The sequence below is a fragment of the Carassius gibelio genome, chromosome B2 (assembly GCF_023724105.1).
Source record: "Carassius gibelio isolate Cgi1373 ecotype wild population from Czech Republic chromosome B2, carGib1.2-hapl.c, whole genome shotgun sequence".
Taxonomy (NCBI): Eukaryota; Metazoa; Chordata; class Actinopteri; order Cypriniformes; family Cyprinidae; genus Carassius; species Carassius gibelio.
The window spans coordinates 3,662,546-3,673,190 of record NC_068397.1 but is presented as its reverse complement, the minus strand read 5'-3'; the positions used below and the strand labels follow the sequence as shown (position 1 = coordinate 3,673,190).

Here is a 10,645-nt window from a genome sequence, read left to right as displayed (position 1 = left end):
TTTCATATTTTACAAATCATTGTCGGACTTGGTACCAAGACATGTCAAAATTATGTTACAAATGATGCAACTGTATATTTGATTTTTTTCCCCCCATGTCTTATCCATCTGCCCAGATGTACATCTTCCTCTCAGCTCACCAGTTCTCACTAATTACATCTCAATCCCATCCTCCATTACAGCTAGACATTGGAAGATGTTATTCCAGCAGGAGTTTGAAACGGATGGCTTTAACTGAATCAATGTTGAGAACTTTGCTACAGATATGAAAGACATTAAATATAAAGTCATTACAGAAATCTGTAATTGAAAAAAGTACCTTGAGACAGCTGTTTCCTGCCTGTAATTAATCTCTGTTTCCCCAAAATAGGATAAAGACCATAACAGGAAACTGCGACAAAACCATGTTGATCAGTTTCATGTTCCCAGTTCCTTGATGACGTCTTTACACTTGATTGTGTAGCTTTACCAAATTTCAGAAGAAAGGAAGTCAGTAAAAGACCAAAAGGTTTGTAATATCATGTTACATGTTAACCTGCCAGCATAGGTTACTTTTTTAACAATGAAAATATAATATAGCTGAATGAAATCTAACTTACTAGCAAAGACGATTACCTTTGGTAATGCTGATCAGATTTTGTTTTTTTCTTCTTTTTTTACATTTGCTAATATTTCTTTATTTCAAAGTTGATTTCACCCAGATAAATTTGTAATTTCTGATCATCAATTTGCAGACAAATGAAATGCCCACATCTAAACTCGCGTAAAATCAAACACACAAAATCTCAACATTCTTTTTAAAACTTTTTAATTATTTTCAGATTTATTGCCTTTGTTATACAAAGATGTTAAATAACTTAAATACATTCTTACCAGTCATTCATGATCAGTTTATACCTACAAGCTATACACATGAGGTAGAGGAAAATAATTTAGAGGAAAATAGTTTCCCATAAGACAAGAAAAAGTGGACAAAGACAAACTACTGAAAAAAAACTCTGCCCTTAAAAGAAAAAGAATGCTTTTAATAGTTACAGCATTGCACAAACCCTGACAAAAATCAGAATAGTGACCAAGCCATTGGAATTTATGGAAAAAATTACTGTGAAGTATCTGCGTTCCACTCTCAATGAATGTAGGTCTAAAACAATCAAATGACTTTCTAGTTATGTTTATTTCATATAATCAACAAAATAGTATAAAATAGTATAATATTTTACAGCCTTTATGCTACAAATGATGAGATTGCTACAGCTAACTGGGACATGTATAGTCTTATTGTGGGTGTTGTAGTTTTGCGTTGTTTAAATACTAAATGTTGTTAATCTTTGGTATACATTCCTTATATTAAATAAGGACAAAGTTGCACTTCAGACATAGAAGAGGAGCTGAATTTTAGAGGGTTTGTATTGTTCATTATTTTGGAGGAAAATGTTTTCTTTCAACCATGGGGAGCAATTATGTTGTAGAAAGAAAATAAGAAACGTATACCTCAACCCCAGATAGCAAATATCCAATTACAAGCCAAATGCTAGACAGAGAAAATATATAGAAAATCATCTTGAACTTTACAAAATGTACAATTAACACATGCTCATAAAACATTTCAAAATAAGTTATAGTTTGTCTCTGTGTCCATTTTTCCTACCAAACACATTTTATACAAGTTGCATTGGAAAGTAAGCATAAGGAACCAAGACAGCAACAAAAGAAACGTACTGTATAACATATGCTTTCACAATGCCTTCTGTCAATGAAAAAAAAATATATATATATATATATATGTATATATTTCTGATTACTGAGAACATGCAGCATGCCAAAAATGCAACTTTGTGTGATATCTACATTGTTTTTCAGCATATTTAGTGAATCAGGACAGATGTGAAAGGGCAGCTGAGGAGAACTAAATCTTATATGCATGTCATTACTGTTTTCTGTTCACTTCTGCTGTGGCCAGACAACATGACTGGTGAAAAACTCGGCATAGCCATTATGGTTTTCATTTAGCGTGCTAAAGTCTATGTTTATGTGTCCATGCATTCTTTAATTGGCAAGTCTCTTGCCATCAAATAACGATTTGGAATTCAGCTCGTTACTTTAAATGAAAGAAAAATTCAATCCCTTCTCAGACAGAATTATTTTCTGCACCACTTGGTTTTTATATTCAGCATTTGAAGCAAAATCTTCAAAAAAAAAAAAATCTTCTTCTTAATATTAATGTGAAGTATCAGCATTTTTGTTTCTCTCATGACAAATATATGACCATCCTTACTTGAGAAGCAGAAAATCTTAGATCTAACTCAAAATTACAGAAGTAAATGTGTCTTGTTTAAGATTATTTTACAATGAAAATGTAAGGTTTACTATGAAAAGGTGTTTTGTTTTTTGTTTTTTAGTGCTGTCTATTTATGTAGATTACTTTTTAGTTGAGCATTCGCTCATCTTCAATGCAACACCAAATTCCTCACTGAATAATCCATCAGATGTTTCAGCAACATTTCATCAACAATTAAAAAGAAAATTTGCTTATTTAAAGATTTGACAAAAATAAGATCAAATACAGTGCTTTCCAGATGATGCATACTTTCACAGAGATCTATTAAGGATAATTACGTAACATTGTAACATTTATTTACAAAGCACTGAACATGGCACTTCATAAAAAGTTTGAAAGGAAAAAAAACATTTGAGTTTTGAATTTGAACTTTAACGTACCTCTACTTAGCCAGACGGGTCTAAACATCTTTATTCTGGAAACTTCTGTCCAAAAGCCATATGCATGTGCCTCACTTTTGTCTGTATGCCACAGGAACATAACCATAGCTATTTACAACTTTAAAAAATTACATAAATAAATAAAAGAGCTTCCAAGCTTCAGTGCGTGAATGGTGCCATCTTTCTTGTTGTCGGTCTCTCACTCAGTAGTTCATTCACACTAAACTAAAAAAATAAAAGCATATATAATTCATTCATATATATTTTGTCATATCTTGATTTCTTTATATTGTATTTACACGATGTGGATCTCAACAGAGTTTGGCGATCTGAATGGAAAGTCATACGTTTGTGCTGTCACTAAACTGACAGAGCGTTTTTAAATTGTTAAAAGTCTGATCAGAAACTTAGATCCTGTCATTTGGTCACACAGCACATTCTCCATGCAGGCTGTTATGTTACATAATTTTCAAAAATACGGTATTTCAGAGATATATGGACTTCTACATCCATATAGTCATAAAAATATGCCATGACCAGCCTTTTCACAATTGTGAATAGATTCAGTGAAACTGTCATTTTTGATTAACATGGTTATTCATCCTAAATGTCTTAGTAAAAGTTAACAATGTGACAAAGAGAACCACATCCACATGAATCAGCAGCTGGATGGACAGATCTGAGTCAAGTGGAAGCCTAAATCACGGAGACTAACGCTCCTTGTGATATCTCTGAGATTTATTTACCATCCAACGGTGCATAGTGGTTTCACTTGTTCCCTGAACAATCATTTGTAGAGTTGGTTTAAGGCCGAGTTAAATCTTAAATAGACTGGCAAAGATTTCCTCTGTCAAGCAAAATGAAAAGAAAAGAAAAAACAAAAAGGAAGGAGAAAGTCCTTCCATGCAAGGACTGTTCCTTGAGATGTTCCATAAATTATATCCACAGAAGAACACAAATCAAAAAAAGTATTGCTTTCCTAAGGGCCTTGTCGAAGAGAATTACAACACAAAGTGAATGCAAGCACACAAACAATAAAACATTTGTGTGGTTAGTGGTTATTTAACATACTCAGATAAGTGGTGTATATAATAGAATATTAATGTAATTTTATCTATGTACATATGCATACACACTCTTGTGTGGGTGTAGGATACATGTGCATGTAGAATAAATCTGACGCCACCATCTTTCATTGCAAATTCCGTCTCCAAGTTGGAATTAAGTCACATACGAACACATGCTCTTTCACGTACTCTTACGGCTTGAAGCTATTATTCAGAGACTGTCAAATCATTGGACAAACAATTGTCTGTCCAAGACTGGACTTCACTGCTGACTGATATCTTGGCAGACATATTACTCCATGAAATGTTTATTCGAGTTCCAAGGTGTCTCTCAAAGCTGTAGACCATTCCCTTAGGCTTGGTATATTATACAGCTTTCACGCTGCTCCACACGGAAAACAGAAAAAATGCCCAGCAAAACCTCTCAAAAAAGTGCTATCAACTAGTTTGATGTCCTTGAGACCGTTCCCCAAACCAGGACAACATGTCACTTCTCCTCTCTTTTTGCCTTCCACTCATTCAGACTGGTTAGAGATATTCTGCATGGTCGTGATGGTTTTACTCCTTACAGGTGTAAACCTCTTCTCTTTGTGTGCACTCTTTGCATTCGACGTAGCAGCACCAGCGCACCTGGCACTGACACGGTCTCGTCACCACCCGGCTCTGAGTGTTGTGGCCCCGGCCGCAGCAGATGGCCTCACAGTTTTTATCCTTGTAGCATTTGCGGGCCATGGTGCCTGACGAATACTTGCTAGGCCTGCAAAAGCTCGGTGAGTCCTCGATGTGAAGAAGGTCAGACGTGCGGGGAATGAGTTCAGTTCGAGGGCCCGGAGAGGGCTGCTGCCCCTGGGATCGGGTCTGGGAGATCTCCCCCTCCCCAGTCGCCTCATTGGAGGGGTTGACCACTCTGACTGAAGTCTCATAGCGCTGCTTGAGCTGCTTGCCGATTTCGTGGAAGGGTGCCAGCTGCCTCCAGCATGTTTGCACAGTACACGATCCCGAAACCCCGTGACATTTACAGGTGGTCTCCACCCCCGCCTTGATCACCTGTGCGGGACAAATGTGAAAAGCAGTCAGACTACACACATCAAAGGAATTACATTCAAGATTTTTACCAAAACATCAACATTTACATCTCCAATTATCTCAGCAGACACAGCACAGCCCGCTGCAACACATCAAAGACACGGTAAGTGCAGTGTTTACCGAACCCTCATGTTGCCCCTCCTATTGAAAAATCTGTATAGGTCAGTTAAACAGATGGGCAATGCTATTTACAAAACAAGTATTTCAAAAGCACATTGAGGCAGTAACTTTGATGTTCCCACATATTTTGATTGCTTTTAACCAAAGACCCAAGATATAATACAGGCCGCTGAGGAGAAGGGCATTATCATCATTCTTACCTAATTGCCGTAATTTAGTTTTTTATCAAATTCAGCATCAGTTGACATTAAACAGCTGTGCTTTAAAATATGTCAGTTATATATAAATAAAAAAATTAAAAAAGGTTGACCAAATATGTAATTATTATGAAGCTTTCATCACAAGACGCAAAGTTAAGGCTTATTGATATTTTTTTATTTTATTAAAATATGAAAAATGTTAAACATTTATAAAAAGAAAAAAATAATTATAATATGGAATAAGTGGGTTTTTTAAAGATATATCCCCTTAACTGTCACTCACATTTTTGAACATATACATTGTAGTGCACAATTCAAACTTAAATTTTTATAATTCATGAATGAAAACATTTTGTAACATGATATTGATCTACCATTTACATGTCTGATTTTAAAATGGGTTTTAAAGGATAAATTTTGAGATTTTAAGTTTTCAGTCGATATATAATTTCTGATGATTTCTAAAATGTGATAGAGAAAAAGGCAACGAAGAAACCTTTTTTTTTAAACAAAGGTCAAAACTCCTGTTTTAATTAAAATTTTTGAGGGTGCATTCTTGTCATAAATTAATCTATTACTTTCCCTACATAATTTTTTTTACAAAAAACATTGGTAAAATATATATTTGGGAGTCTTAGACCTTTCCAACGATATAAAGTTTGTCAAGATTAGATTAGATTTAATTGTAATATAGTGAAGTAAATATCCCGTATACGGGCCAGGTTGACAGTTAAAGGGATATGCAGTAGAGTAAAGTATAATATATTATTATTTATGTTAAAAATTGTTGTTCTTGAATTTAAAAGTACTGGTGGCATATAGTTTACAAAATACAAATACAAAATGGAAAATATTATAATTGTGAGACAAAACATTGACACACAATGAGTGTTTTTAACAAGTGCATACTGCTAAAGCAAAAAAAAACATGCCCATGTCTTCATTGCTAATTCAGTTTTATGCATGGCCTGACCTAGCTATGACACACAACATTTGTTCCTGGTTATGTTGCATCACACTGCGTAGCCCCTTTGTGAAATTGCGTCTTGCTCAACAATCAAAAAAATTTAAGTTTTTTACAACCCTTATTTTCACTAATGTCAGAACCTTTTTATTTTTTAACAGCTCTTACAACAAAACTCACAATCTTTCTCCAAATGCTTGGATACATCACACAAAAACCTAAGATCATTTGTTCATTGAACTAAAATCACCTATTCAAAATAACACAATTTTACAGAGTTTCAGAATCACTGGGACACATTTCATCACATTAAAAAGAACAAAATCATCACTAAGTTGTCACTTTGTGTACTGATTTATTAAAATTCTAAGACCATTTGGGTGTATAACAACATCTAATTATTTTGACAGTAATTTGTTTCTGGGTTTCATAATGCTAGAATTCTAGAAATGTAGTAAAAAAAATGTATTATTCAGTTCTGTATTATGTTAGGTTTTGAACTTAAGTTGAACAGTTTTGAAGAAAGTATATAAATGTGCAAATTTGCCTGTAGGTAGGTAGGTAGTTTTGGCGGTGGTTGTGTTTGAGTAAGAGAAGAATTCATTTAATTTGAAAGCTTTAGTCATTGAATACATTTTGTGCCAAAGCAATGATAAATGATCCACAGTTTAGCCCACATAGACTGCTGTTGTGCTCACTCTGTGAAAAAGTGACCTAAGAACTAAGAACTGAAATGGGTCATAAGGATTGTAGAAACTGTAATATTTCAAAATACATCTGACATGACTGTTGATGTGTTTCTGTGATGATTAATTTCATTACAATGATCTAACTATCAATTGAAACAACTGCTCAAACTGATATGCAACTATTGCATTGCACTTAATGAATAGTTTTAGGAATATTCCATCAGGAAAACTTCAGGATAACAATATTTGTTAACACTTTATGCTATAGTGTTCTTGTCAATGCAACATATAACAAGGACACTGTAAAATAAAGTTTTAACAGATCCCGTAATGCATCTTCTTACTAAATTACTAACAGTAAATTATGTGCAGTTTCATGCAACTAACCCTAAACCAAACCCTAATTATAACCCTAAGTACATGTTGTTAATTAATATTCCAAATGTATAATAATTAAACTATAAGAAGGACAAATTAAAATAGATGTTTTCAAAAAAAAAAAATATTGCAGTCATGCAATCCTTTATTTTGCTTTTTTCTTTCTAGCTACCTATTTTTGCCATGATTTAAAGAACCAATGTTATGATTTGATTGCATTTGATCAAAACTGTATATTTCATGCAAAATTTATTTAAGATTCCACTGTCTGTAGTATTCTCTCTACTAAAATACAGTTTACAGTTATGCATTTACACCGTGCCATAATTACATGTGCATCACATATTTTATGTAAATGATGGTCAAATAACGAAACTGTAAAACTCTTTTATTTGCTATCTTGTGTGTGGGTGAAATTAAGTTTCTATGAATTTTTCATAATACATTAGTAGAACCAGTGAATCAGAAGTTGATCATTTTCTTTAAAGATATGAATGCACAATGCAAAATTGAGCAATGAACAGCCCGTGTTACCAATGATGACCATTTTGAGTTTTGTGTCTGAAGTTATGAAAAAATACATCAAGGTTCTGAAATTAGTGTCAATGTGAAACATTTTTAATTGGGAAGAAATGCTAAAGTTTGCTTGTACAAGCATTTTTGATGGATGAGTTTTGTTGATTCTGTGAGCTTTCTAAATTTGAACAACTGACAGAGGTACTTAAATTTCACATTATGCAGAGAGCACTACCGACCGCAGCGTTTGATCCATTCAACATTTCTGTAAGAAAGGGAACTTTAAGGTAAGCATATGAAAGGTGCTGTCTGGACATTTTGTGTTAAACAAGTGGTAGACTAGTTCAACAGAAACTGCAAATCCACCACAATGAAAGGAGAGGAAAATGTGTAACGTCAGCTTTAAAATGCAGGTGATGCCGAGGCTAGCACATTCCAAGTTTGTTCTCCATATGGGATTTGACCCCGAACCCCGTACACCTCCTTACATGTGCAGATGGACCAAAATATGCAGTGCAGTAAATCTCTTATCGCAGACGAAATGGCCTGAGGACGACTACTTGAGATGGACTGAGCAAAGAGGGCAAGTCTGCTGAGCACTGCTGTAATTTATATTCATTCTACAACTAAAACGAACAATATGAGACAATCTATTGGTGCCAGACCTGTAGTTTACTTTGGCTCTCTGTTATGGGTCTTTTTCTGTTGCTTTTTTTACTCTTAGGAGGGCCTCAATGTTACCTCGGCTCGTTCTCTTACCAGAAACAATGGAAGACTTGGACAAACTTAGTGCTCTTTAGACTGTAAGGGAAACCTAACCTTGATTAATGGGCACTTGTTATAAATTACTGAATTAAATAGCCAGTTTCAGTGATTTAAAATGGGACCTTTACGGACTATTTGAGTGACCCTAAATAATTTATGAAGCTGAACATTTAACCACCACAGAGAAAGAACGAAAGCAAGAAAGCAAGAAAGATAAATGATACAATCACCTACTTTACAGTATACCACATGCAGATAACTCCGCGTTTCTCATGCATGTTTCTGCCGCATAACATTTCCCACACTATTCATAATTCCCATGATCCCCATACTTTTTAATATATCTTAGCAGCTTACCTTCATTCCTACATTGCTGTTGTGCATATCTATCCGGGCGCGGAGATCCTTGTTGGATCTCTTACCCAGGAAGTCTTTGACAAATTTGTTGCTGTACTTGAGGTTGTCTCCACAGCCTCCCCACTGCCAAGCCTTGCGGTTCTCCAGATCAGGAGCCTCGTCACAGGTGCAGCGCTCCATGCGGCCAGCGCTGCAGGCTTTGGCCATGGCGTGGGTCAGGCCTGCTGAAGAGATGGCATAGAGGAATGCCGTCTCCTTGAAGCCTGTGAGGAACATGGAGATTACGAGGCAGCCAATAGTTCATTCCTGACCTTCCAAATCCTGTTATTTTTTACAGAGAATGCAAGTAACAGTTCCAAGACCCCCTTGCACTTACTTTTGTTCAGCAAGGACACATTAAATGAATCAAAAATAACAGTGAAGGCATTTAACATGTTACAAAAGTTTCTGTTTTTGCACAAATAATTTGTTCATCAAAGAAACCTGAAAAAATGTGAACTGTAAAAAAAAAAGTATCACACGCAGTTTATTTTTATTTTGATAAGTCCTCTTTAGACAATTTACTAACCAGTCATTTTGAAACTACATGTCAGCTAAGGGTACGTTGACAAGACAACAATGCACAATACTATAAAATTAACTATACATTTTTGACTATAAAAAATATTTTAAGTTTCTCAGGTGACAACTTTGCGAAAACTATCCCTGTTCTCATGGTTCTGAAAATGACTAAAATGCTGTATTAAGCATGCCAAGCCAGTAGCTGGCGATACTCATGCATAAAGAAACTCATGCATGCCTATAGACTAAACACATAATACCTGTGCACAAATTCATGTTTTTATAGTTTAATCAGAAACTATACTGGTAGCATTCAACCCTATTTTAAAAGTTTGCGTTTACCTACTCAGGCTCATTGGAAATACGTGCCTCTTCCTACATTTCTGTACAACTAAAACATCTTTTTAATTGAAACACTAAAAGCAGTAAAACTTATTTCCAAAAAAGCCTTTTTCTTTCGCAAAATTCCTGCACGACATTGTGTTATGACTTCAAAACAGTTGTATCATGCTGTGAGATTTGAAAACTGATTCTTTTGAATTTGCATCACATATACAGCTTCACATTTCAGGGTTTTATAATGTAGTAGTTACTTGGTAGCTCAATGCGATATGGCGTTGCACTCGTGAAGTGAACCGGTACAGTCCCGTGAAACTACGGTTCAACAAAACAGCTCAAACCTGCATAGAAGGAAGTTAAAATGGCACAGTTGCATAAGCAAATGGGTTTTTTATATCACTTTTGCTTTCGGTAAGACTTTCAAGTAGGTTTAGCATTGGGTTTGTGGTAGAGATTATTTCCGACACTATAGGGCATTAACCTTTTTGGGCGACACTCCCCAGTTAATAAAATTCTGAACTGCTCCAATACGTGCCTGAAGCTATGTTAGATAAATTACGCAATACGTTTATCAACATATTAAAAGTGTGGCTACAATCACGTATTGAACACATATGTTGAAACTGGGCAAAATGTGCAGTAAGGCACGTAATATCAATGTTGCAGAAACGTTGTGACAAGCACGTATTTTCAGTGAACCTGAGTTGGCATTTTCTGACTTCCAAAATGTCATGTAAATAAATGGTTTTCAGTTGAAAACAGTGTTTTATAAACAGCCTCTAATTATCCTCAGAGTATTAAACTATTAGGTTATGGTTAGGGTTAGAATAATAAGTTAACTTTTACTTGCAAAGTTACTTATAGTCAGTAAACCATGGCATTGTA

At 34.9% G+C, this 10,645-nt stretch overlaps 1 pseudogene; it reads right to left on the bottom strand.

The window, feature by feature from the left end:
- Positions 1 to 791: 791 nt before the first annotated feature.
- LOC127950427 (protein Wnt-9a-like) overlaps positions 792 to 10,645 on the bottom strand; it is a 29,883-nt pseudogene continuing 20,029 nt past the window's right edge.